Here is a 12,238-nt window from a genome sequence, read left to right as displayed (position 1 = left end):
TCTCCTCATTGGCAAGTGAGGCGCATGAGGGGCAACCCAGGCCCACCTGCTACTCTGGGTCCCAACTCAGGGACCCTATAGCTGGCAGCCACCTACTGCCCTCCTCCAACCTGCTGCCTATTTTCCCTGGGTCACTTCCCCTGTTGTCCTAGCACCCTCTCAGCCCTTGTAGTGAGGCCCCAGCCTGGCAGTGGTCAGGCAGCATGCTGCTGCCCCTGCCCAGCACTGCTCTATCTATGGCACTTCTTCAGACAACCATTCCTCCGCCCTTGCCTTCCAGGGAAAGACTCCCTTCTGCTCTGCTAAACAGCTCTTTATATATGGCCCTTGCTGGCCCCGATTGGCTGCTCCAGCAAGCCTTCCCCCTGTTGGTGGGCTCAATAAGCCCTTTCCCGATTAGTGGGTTCTGCACGGCCTCTCTGGTGCTGCTTTTAACCCCTTCTTCTCCCTGTGTAGGGCAGCTGCCACACCACAAGCAGTGAGTTTGTGAAGGTGCCCCATTTAAGTTAGGATTTTGCTTCTCTGTTTAAGACTACGTCACATACTTTTATTTACATGTCATTTTGCTTTGCTTTGTTTAGCTAAAAACAACATGTGCCCCATTATCAGAAGAAAACCAGCGTCAAAGGCAAAAGACGGGAAAGGAAATTCAGATAAATGAAAATGTATCATTGGACAAAGCGGGGTTTTGTTAGATACAAACTTTTAGGAAGAGGAAAAGACTATCCATTCCAACAGAGCCGCCTCGTCACTTTATCTTAGTCTCACCTTCCTGCTTTGTTTCTGCAGACCCCTCAATTATCCTCCCAGAAAATAGATGTGCCTCTAAATTATGTCAAACCATTTATTTCCCTCTGAGAGCTTGATTCAGATACATCATGTGCTTTTCAGAGGAGCCACTGTGATGTGAAAGCTGCACAAACACAAGCATGCATTTTTGGACCTCGTCTTTGATGGGAAAAGCATGGAAGTCCCACACCAGACTTTGCATTTGTGTCCATGAAATGTTTTTTTTTCCCTCCCCTGAAATGTTTCAATCCATGGATATTTTTGACAAGTGCAACTTTCCTTTCCCCATTTAGATATTGCAATCTGAAGACGGTGAGGATCAGTAAGTGCTATGAAACCTCTTCCATTTAAAGCACAGAGCTTTCAAGGCTCTCTTTTTCTTCCTTGGCCCTCGAAAGACAAAAGCCATGTAAGGGGCTTTGGGGAAAGAAATCTATTAATTCATCCCATACTGTTCCATGGGAGGAAAGAAGGGGAGGAAGAATTTGTTTCTTCCTCCTCCCCCGCACCCTGCCTCTTAATCCCTTGCCCCTGCCCTGTGGAGTAGGCCGCAGGGCCCATCTCAGACCTGATAGATTGTGTGTAATCTACAAGAATTCAGGGTCTTGCCCCTCTGCCACTACCTTTAATCTCTAGTAACTTTTCCTAGTTCCCTGGAGATGGACTCCAGTGCAGCCTCTCTACCTGCCTGCCTCCAAAGAGGAAAAGAAAAAATACAACCCCAAGATGCGTTATCCTTATTACCTAATCTTGTGGGCCAGAGGATGGACAAAGTGTGTTGTTGGTCCTGTTCCCAGTCCACCCATCCTGTGTCATGACCCCAGGTCTGCAAGGTTCCCAGTCCCCTGTCACCTCCCAGCTCCCACCCATTGGCTCACTACATCTAACTGAGTGGAGAGACCATAAAACCTGAACCTACATCAGAGAGGCCTTCTCTGGGTCCTGACTGGAGGAACACCAAGACCTCTGAATGGTGAGGGCTTTCTATTTAAACCTAAAGAGAGGCAGTGGACCAGGAAGTTGTCTGCACAAGTGGGCTCTACCTGGTTGCTACACTGGACCCTGCCTTCTTGCCTGATTCCTGGTGCCTGCTTCCCTGACCTGTTCCTGGTCCCCGCCTTGCTCCTGATCCTTGCCCCTGGTCTCTTGCTCCAACTCTTGACTTGACTCTCTGACTGATTCCATCTCTCACCTTTGGCCTGGCTTCTGGTTCTGGCTCCAACCCTTCGCTTAACTCTTGACTCTCACTCTGCTCCAACCACTAGCCCCGATCACCTGGTGTCCCAGCCCTGACATTCTGCTCCCAGTCTGGCTGATCTGTTCTCCTCCTCCGAGCATCCTCTGCAGGATCTGAAGCAGGCTTTTGAGCATCTTTGGGCATCTATGCTTGGGCATCTTTCTATTTCCCATTCCTGCTGTTTGTCGAATGGGAGCTCAGCACGGACAGTGAGACCAGACGGGCCGGTTTCATTTTCTATTTTGAGTCTTGCATGCTCAGTATTTCAGGTGCAAATTCAGAACCCATTGTTGAGGGGGGTTTCTTGGGCAGCACAGAGCTGTTGTCATAGGCATGGGAACTAGGAGTGCAGGAGATGCTGCAGCACCCTCAGGTTTTACGAGGGGCTCCGCTGCCGGCCCCGCCCCCAGGGTCCCAGCTGCCGGCCTCATGCCTGGGGTTCTGCTCTTGGCCCCGCGCTTACCTCCAGCTTTGGCCGCAGCCTCAGCCTCCTTACCCCTGTCCAGGTCCCCCCTCCAGGAGACACGGCCCTGCTCTCAGCCCCAGCGGTGGGGGGTGGATACGCAACAGGGGTAAGGGGACTGCTTTCGGCACCCCCCCCCCCATTAAAAGTGTTCCAGCACCACTGACTGCTGTAAGGGCCCAAAACAGCCTCCAGGGCTGGAGAGACTGGAAGACGTTATTTTGTGCTGGCGGACAGCCCTTTGCGGGCCAAGACAGCCAAAACACACACACTTTTAACCTGCATTTAGGTTAGGAATAAAGGAGCTGAGAACCAGACCTGAGCCCTTTAAAATGAATAAAAGATGATATATAAATGGTGACTTAAGAATGGTATGGAAGGATGTAAAACAAGCTTTGGAAACAGGGTATTATTGTTCAAGGTACCATTCATGTGCTAAGATCAGCACACTTTTACGGTGACCTTCCAAGGAGGGTTGTGGCCTCCTTTGTTACTTCCACTCTAGTTAATTTAGGTCTCACCTATTGACATCAAGACATGTGGAAGAAAGAATACTCCTTGGATCATCTGGGGGGCTGGCTCAGGCACTTATCCAAAAGCATACAAGATTCCCATTAGGTCAAGGCCATCTGTGAAAAAAAACCAGAATGAGATTAGGAACACGTGTTTGAAAGAGATGTCCCGTGCTTTCTGCTCTGCTGTGAGGTCGCAGAATTTCAAAGGCAGCAGACAGAAGGCACACCACTTGAGGAGGTGTAATCCCAGAACTACTGGGAGATGTTGACAATACATAATACAGATTTGCACTTGGGCTAGTGAACTGCACTATGCTTATTCCAAATTTCATGTAGATTTACAGAAATGCTCCCAAAAGTTAGAGGCCCTTTCAGCTACTCTCACCACAGCCAGTGCATCAGCTTGGAAAAGAGGTGACTAAGGGGGGATATAATAGAGGTCTATAAAATCATGAGTGGTATCGAGAAACTAAATAAGGAAGTGTTATTTATTCCTTCTCATAATACAAGAACAAGGGGCCACTAAATTAAAGTAATAGGTAGTAGGTTTAAAACAAACACAAGAAAATATTTTTTCACGCAACACACTGTCAACCTTTGGAACTCCTTGCCAGAGGGTGTTGTAAAGGCCAATACTATAACGGGGTTCAAAAGGGAGCCAGATAGATTCATGGAAGATAGGTCCATCAATGGCTATTAGCCAGGACAGGCAGGAATGGTGTCCCTAGCCTCTGTTTGCCAGAGTGACAGGGCATGGATCAGTTGATGATAACCTGTCTGTTTGTTCATTCCCTTTGGGGCACCTGCCATTGGCCATTGTCGGTAGACAGGATACTGGGCTTGATGGACCTTTGGTTTGACCCAGTATGGCCGTTCTTATGTTCTTAAGTTATGACACATGATTAGGTTTGAAAGGATTAGATTTTTACCAGTAAATGTTGATTTCACCATACACACACACAAACAGACAACAAAATGTTTCCATGGATAATCATCTAAAAGTATGGACAGGCAAAGTGAGAGAAAATGCTGCTTGAGAACTTATTAGAGTTTGATTTAAGGATATTTACGTTATATATTTTGACATGTGATGGTGACAGTGTGTGTTTAATGGTTATAAAAGCTTTAACTTTTTCAATCTTAAAGTCTACAGATATTAAATAATTATTGTCGACTCCCTCCCCATAATTTCCCACAACTGTGAAAATTTAAACTGAGAAAATTTGAAAAAAAGCTTAAAAATAAACATCAATCATATATGTCAAAAATCATTTTAAAAAAAATCAAATTCTGCCAAGCCTACACACAATCCACTGTACTGCTGTGAGCAGTGAATGATGGTGAATTAGAGACACATTTTGCCTTGAAATGGGCTTTTTCTTCTGTGTTAAGTTAATTAGTGGTTTGCTAGTATGTTAACTGTTCTGCACATCGACCTCAGGCTGGTTCTTCTCTAATGAACAAAAGCAGTCCTGTACCAACAGGTAACCACTGATTTCTCAGGGACTATAACTTAAGTAACCAGCACTGAGTTACTGAATTTCCAGTCTGGCCAAGAAGCAAGAAAGTCACCCTCTCCATCCCCAAAGGAAAGGGAGGTTATTAGACTGATCTTTGACCTAATTTAAAGCCTGACAGCTGGGATTGTCTGAAACCTTCCTCATTTCTTCTTGATCAGCTCTCCCAAACCTGAAGGGACTTTTTGGATCATGATATAATGACTGACCATTTTGTTTCCATGGTAAAGTTCATCAAGAAAGAATTCACCTTTTGGAGGAAACTCCATTTTGATTAGGAAATGTACTTTATGCCACCGTTAAGTGTAGCTAGATGGGCTCTTGTCAGGAAGTGGGATAGGGCCAGGCTGAAAATCCAAGACTTTTTCCCTTTCCTGTTAGGATGTCCTTGCATTGACAGGTTATAAAGCTGAATCATGCGGGAAAAAAAGCACAGAGATGGCTCAGGGTGACCCAGTGGCCTGGCTACTATTTTTCCACAGGAGTTGGGAATAATTGCAAAGGTTGCAAATGACTGCAAAAGAAATTCTGCAAATTGCAAATAATGATAAATCCATTTGCAGTCAAGAGTTTAGAGATGATCCCTTGAAGCACATTTGGTTCTAATCAGGCCCCTGCACTGTAGAACATCCTGTTTGTCTACACTTATTATTACTGACAAATTATCCTCCTCTCAAATCTCAGGGAGCATTCACTTTATCCTCACATTAAACCTGATTGGAAACAGTAGGTTTAATTGGACTCAGCATGAGGCCCAGTCATAAACTGCACCAGTTCTTTTTTATTGTTAAATACACTAGGTGCGTGAAAATAGTATATATTTAAGATACAGATGCCAACCTGCAGTTAGTAGTCTTTGTTAAATAATGCAGATAGGCACAGTATCTCATGGGCAACCTCTATGCCTTCTTAGTGAACCTCTAACTGAAATGCCAGGAAAATTACAAATTACAAAGACAAAATTCTCTCTGAAGGTCCTGGTCTCCAGCTTTCCCTTTCTTAACAACTTGTGTATATAACATACATATACTCTGCATACAGCTGTAATTCCATAGTGAAAGGCACATGATTGATTCAGCTTCCATCAGCAGCAAGTTCTTGTAGATTGCAAGTGTCACAGTGAGTCACAGACATCCGTGCTGAGATAACCAAAGCCTGACCCAGATTTTTGAAAATTAGGATCTGGACTTTGAAACAGATCTAGTGTTGGACAAAGAGCCAGTGCTAGGCACAGATCTTGTTGGTCTGTCTTACCTAGGAGATGGGCCTCCTAGAGTTGTCTTGTGTTACAATATCTAGATTTTCCCTCATGGACTTGGCCCCCATGTCCAGACAGAGCTCACACCATGAAGGAAGACTGGAGGTAAGAAACATGAGGCCCATAGGAATACGCAAAAGAAAGGCACGCAGTCGGCAGGTGGAGCTACTGCTGTTAGTTGGGTGTCCAGGAGCAGTGATGAATCCCATAGCACGTGGAGACAGCACTCTGTCTTGACAACTGGTAGGACAGCACATTCAACGCAGGGTTAGGTGATGTCTTTGACCAGTGCTTTCAAATGTTTTTCTCTTTCCACTGGCACCTACTCTCTTTGGCCTGCACTGAACTTCAGCCAGCTGCTTTTCATCCAGTGATACCTCTGAAACAGTGGAATAGTTGGGTGATGACTTAGTCAGCATTCAGTGAGAAGGAGAGGTAGAGTGAGGTATCGTATTGGTGGCAATGAAGTCCACACCGTGCCTCACACTCTCATCTGCAGGTGGACCAAAGGCTTGATCTTTGTGGGAACCCTGGGGGCTCTCAGGCAAGAGGAGCGGCTGTCCATTAGATCACAATGTTCTCAGATCTGTCCAAGAGGATGGGAGCAAAGGCAGACTGTGAGTCAGCAGCCGTTCATGATCCACACTGTCAAAAGCTGCTGTAGATAATATGGAAGTATTAGCTAACCTCATTCAGATGTCCTGGTTGTACAAAATTGTGGAACAGTCTGAACCCACTGGCTCTAAAGAAAACTATTTAAATTTAGGCAACTTATAATTGTTTGTTAGGATTCAAAGATGGGGAGAGGTGTGATTTGCTGAAATCAAGCATTCCATCATTGTGTGGTCCTATTTGGAGAAAGTAATATGATGCCAGGGGATTTTATAGGGATAGTTACCATTTTAAATTTAATTTAAATTGACTTTACATGCGGGGTGGCTGCCTAAGTTTTATTTTGTGCAGGAAGCAAAGTGAGACTGCATGTTCTTCACTCCCAGTTTGCAAGCCACTGCTTTGCTCAGGAAATACACCCCTCAAAGGTCCTCATTTAAGCCTGATTACAAGAATAAAAACTGTACTGCAAAGGTGAATAATAAGCATGAGATGGAAACTTGTCAGAAACATTGCAAGAGCCCAGGCACAACCACAGAATAAACTTTCTTTTAAAAAAAACCCACCCACCTCAAAATCCTTGCAACCATCAATGAAATGAGTAACATTAGTATCAGAGAAATATACAATCCATTGACACAGAAACCTTAGCCTTCATTCCTGGGTATTAGCTGCATGCTCAATGTGTTTGCATTTGATCAGTCACTGACTGTTTGGGGTATTTGTGAGGCTAATTCTTAAGATATCAAAGTTTAGGGCTTGATTTTAGACATGCTTGAATCCCAGGGTGATCAGCACTTCTGAAATTCAGGTCATCAACCTCTAGATGGCAGCCTCTAGAGACTGGATATGTTACTAAAATATTATCCAAGAAGTTAAGTACACCAGCACTTCTTGGAATCTCATCATACCTTTTCCAGATGGATATTAAAATCTGTGCAGCAACCTGATATTCAGTATGCATCTATACACATTTTTTTCTTATAAAACAGCAACATGTAAGAGGGGTTCTCAAGTTTTCTTCAGCTTACTAGAGCAGGAAACTGTATTGACTTTCCTTCCTAAACTAGGGGAAAGGACACTTGCTACTGTTGGAAGGTGTCAAACTGACTTCAAGAGTTCTCTGCCTAGTACCCTATGTATTTATGTGGGCCTGCCTCTGTAGTATCTAAGTACCTCATGATCTGTGAGATAGAGAAGTACCATTATTCCCATTTTACAGGTAGGAAAGTCAGGCTAAGTTGCTTGTCCAGTCACACAGGCAGTCTGTGGTAAAGCAAGGAATTAAACATGGGTCTCCAGCCATCTTAGGCTAGTGACTTAATAACTGGACTATCCTTCCTTCCCACAGACCAGGTCCAGGATGACCAGTGTGAGATACACCTGTTTCATGATGAGGGCCCACAGCCCCCTGGAAAATGGCCTAAGACCCAACAACTCACTTCCCATGGGGCATTAAGCAGTTTTCTGACAGTAACAACTCTTATCTGCTACAGATCTGAGTAGGATTTGAACTTGCAGCCCACACCCCATTACCAACCTCCTGAGCAAGCAAGCCCTCTGTACATAATTGACTCAGAAGTATCTTTTTATCTCCTGAACATGGTGATATTTGGGCATCTTTGCTGGTTTGATATGAACTAGGCCTTATGCATATGAAATGGTTCCTTTTGGTATGTTGCTTTGGTGAGCTAAAGTAAACAAAAATATACATAAAAGTAATCATTTATTTGCAAATATGTGAATTTCTCTTCCTCTTTTTTTAAACAGTTCTGTGAATAATATAATACTGAGCAGTGGCTGAGATATTTAAATGTCTTGAGGAGTTAGGCACCCAAATTTGACTGAAAGGGATCAATGACTTTTTTCATGAAAGTATGTATCCCCTATGATATTTTGAAAGCAAACATAGCAGAGTGGTTCAAATAGAGGTGGAACTTCTGACCTGATGTAGGTGGCCAGGTGGCTTGTAAACCCCGCTTTGCAAACAGTTAACAGTAATAACAGCTGAAGGCTTTCATTTTTCCATGTGGGGAATGCACTCAAAATTATTTCACAATGAGGTGATAAACAGGAAGGAAAAAATATGGAGACTCACTCCGTGTAAAACCTTAGTGCATCTGAAAAAAGATTCCATGAGTGAATCATTTTCTCATGGTGTATTATTTTCTCCAGGCCAACTTTGGTACTGAGCTTTCTGTTTTCAACTAACCAGCATAAATTAAGCCCAAGCATCAACATACAGTGGAAAGATGGAGAAAGCTGACCATTCCGCTCATGAGGTCAGCCACAAATTCCTTCTGTTGTCTGAGAAATGATGAGATAGTCTTTGGAGGCATAGCTTAGATCAGTTAGCACCGCAGAGAAACTTTTCAGCAGCTTAAAAAAAGATTGAAATATATGGGGGTTTAAAATACTTTTAGACTACATGGACTCATTTTTTTCTTTTAACATAGTCTTCTACACAAAAAGCCAGTTGTGCGTGGTGCTGTTTCCTCTGGGCAATCTTACAAGAAATGTTCCCAGCTCACTTCATGCCACTACAAATATCTCTTTACCTCAGGGAAAAGGGCAAATCACTCAACTGCAGGTCCAAACAAATTCAACTGCTTGGAACTCTAATGGCGCTGGATGACAAAATATGACAGGGAATGTATTTCACTCCACCTCCACCATACTTCTCACTTTCATTATTCAAGGCTGAAATTCTTCCCCTCCAGATGGGCTGCCAGTCACGGAAGTTAGGCTGTTTGGCCAGTGTTTTGAAATGGCCACCACCTCCTGCTTGGTTTCAGGAAAGAACTTAAAATATAATGGAAACTGTAGGTGCGAAGTGGCCAGGATTTAGGAGCTCTTTTGTGTTGTGTTGCCAGACGGAATGAAAACAAGCTTTCAATTTCTAGTCGATGATAAATAATGAGAAATCTTTTCAAACCTTCTGAGGAATGTTTCTTTCTGGTTTTTACGTTTACAGCAGCCCCATGTTTACTGACTTAACACATGTAACCTGTTTTAGTAGGGATGAGTGAAATAGTTCAATACCCAGGAACGTTCACCAAAAACTCACACCAAGCCTAAAATTAACCTTCTATTTTGCCTCTTAAAAATTAGCTTTTTTTTTCTTCCATAATTTCCCAGTTTTTCGCTCATTTACTTTCTGGGTTCCCTGCAGGAAATGAAGGCTATTCTGGTAAAACTCTAATCCCATTTTGCTGAGTGTAGTGATCTCTCACTCTCCAGTCTGGAGGGAGGCCACTCTGCCTTGCAGGGGGGTAGCAGTCTTCGGGTTCGAGCCGCACCGGCAGGGCAGAACCGTATGCAGTTTATGGTTTTTGGCCCACCTTACAGAGGCAAACACACAATAGTCTGGGGCTCCTGTCCCCACCCTTGGGCAGGGCAGAGCATGATGTAGTCTTTAGCCTGCAGCCCCTCTGTGGGGGCTGACACCATTTAAGCGTTTGGGATTCTAGCCTTCAGGGTGGGGCCTGGCTGGTAGCAGGCTGTAGCCTAAGCCTCCAGGCCCAGGCAGCCAGCAAACACACAGAGTCAATAAACTCTAGCCCTTTGGGCATGGCAGAGCAGGGACCAGGCTTTAGCCTAAGCGTACAGGCCCAGGCAGCCAGCAAGCATATAGAGTCAATAAGCTTTAGTCCTTGGGGAGTGTAGTGGTCCCTCGCTCTCCAGTCCGGAGGGAGGCCACTGAACTAGGAAGTATTGCTAACTGGTTTAAAGTTAAAATAAGATTCTGAAATTTTGCACGTTTATCACAGTCTAAACTGCAAACTTGTTAAAGATTTATCTTTGAAGGGTTGAACTACATGCATGAAGTTTTTACAAGTTGAGCTAGGAAATATGACTTTCAGTTACAGTCCCTAAATTAGGGTCAATTTGTAATGAAAGAGGTGCCGGGGCTCAAGCAATTTTTAAAATGTCATAACTGGCAATCCCAGAGGTGCTGCGTCTATGAACTGCCAAGTCTAGAGGTGCCAGGGCTCAGTCCTGGCAAGCCTTGGCAGAAATTAATCCCTGTCTCTAACCTAACCCTAATTTATATAAACGCCTAGAGAAAGGGGTCCCTGGTGAACCTGACTTTATGAAGAAGATCCTTAACGAAGCAAACAAAAGGCTTTTCCCCCCATGTCTGCATGGTCTGTAATCACAGTGGACTGCCAGTGCTACACTCAAACAACCCAGGTGCCTGACAGGATTACTTTGTTTTTCACTTGGATTCACACATAACGGTTTGTTCAGTCAAATCTCTGTGCTTCCAGTGTGTCATCCTGATGGACTAGTCAGTGATTGTAGCCATAGCTGGAATGGGAGTGTGTTATCTGGTAGACCATGGTACTAATGGAGAGATTTTGTTTGAGATTTTCAAAGCAGTGGTTCTGGATCTTTTCTATACTGTGCCCCTCTTTTCTATATCAGACCCCTCCTCAAACCTCCTCCTATCTAGTCAGGACCTCCTTCCCATTTAACAATATGGATTTAACAAAACTTCTCAGGATGAGAATACCATGTCTAGGGGCTTGGATACAAATTTTCCATTAAAATGAATGGAAGATGTGTCTAAATTTCCCATCCTGCAGTGAAAATTTCAACCCTTTATTTTTATGAAAATCGTCCTTTGTGTACGCTGCATCCCAAATTATTGGTTGTGATGCATTAGTTCATTTGTAGGACATGGTAGAGAAGTTCTCATGGATCCAGCATCATGTTGCTCTGCAAAATTCGAGCAGTATTTCCACTTCTAATGTTGGCACAGTGGAGTTTTCAATTTTGCATTTTCTCAGTTACTTACCAAAAAAAAAAAAAAAAATTCCACACATAGACTTAGTGATTATTTATATTATTCACAGGTGGAATAATTTAATTGTATGTAAATATGCTGTTAATTTTACTAGTTGGTAGATCCTTTGATAAGGAAAGCATCAGCTGCAAACAACAACAAAACCCTTCCGAACAGTTCTGAGTTTTTCCTTCATGTCTGATTATATTTGCTGCATATCACATCTATTGAGCCTACAACATGAGGTATTGAAATGCAAAATAAAGTGCCATGTATGTCAGAAAAGAGGCAGCTCAGTTCCATTAGATTTGTGGGTGCTTAGTTATTACAAATAACAATAAGAAGGTTAGTTGCTGTTACAAATAGGTCTGATGGGTCATAGCAATTCTGTCCCAAAGTATCCCCCATTGGCCATCCAAGTCAATGGTGTTATGTTTCACAGCATGCAAACAGAGAAGTTAGACAAAAACATTCTTGCTGGAAGGTTACACTGTAACACTACTTTATTTCTTAGAATAAAAAACAGAGAGAGAAAGCAGACTGCTCTCTAAAACAGGAGGCATACCTCCCCCCACCTTTCTCTAGGCTGTCTTTGTGAAAAAGTGGCTCTGATTGCATACTTCCCTACAGAGACCCCTGCCTGCAAGCAAGACTACAAAGATCCCCAAAGAATTTAAAGTGATAGCTCACAATTTTAACACAGTTTTCAAAACACCACAAATGGATTTACACCAAAGATGAATTTTAACCTCTATGTATTATCTGTTGGAAGTTGCTGAGATATACATTGGTCTTTCTAAGCATTCAGTGGTTGGCAGTCTGGAAAGTGCCAGTAGAAGTCTCTTGTAAATAATAAAATGAGGGCTTTCCTACAAGTAAAGAAGCCTGAGTAATTCATATTTATATTTCTCATTTTCATGCCACAATCCAGAAACACACTGTTGGAAAGTTTAAGGGAAGGAGTCCATTCAGTCCTGGATGTACATGCTAATTCATCTTGAACATGATTAAAATGTAAAATCCTCACTCTTTTGACATGTCAGATCTGTGTACGTTGG

The sequence above is a fragment of the Lepidochelys kempii genome, chromosome 12 (assembly GCF_965140285.1).
Source record: "Lepidochelys kempii isolate rLepKem1 chromosome 12, rLepKem1.hap1, whole genome shotgun sequence".
NCBI lineage: Eukaryota > Metazoa > Chordata > Testudines > Cheloniidae > Lepidochelys > Lepidochelys kempii.
The sequence above is the reverse complement of the archived record's forward strand: the minus strand, read 5'-3'. Positions refer to the sequence as shown.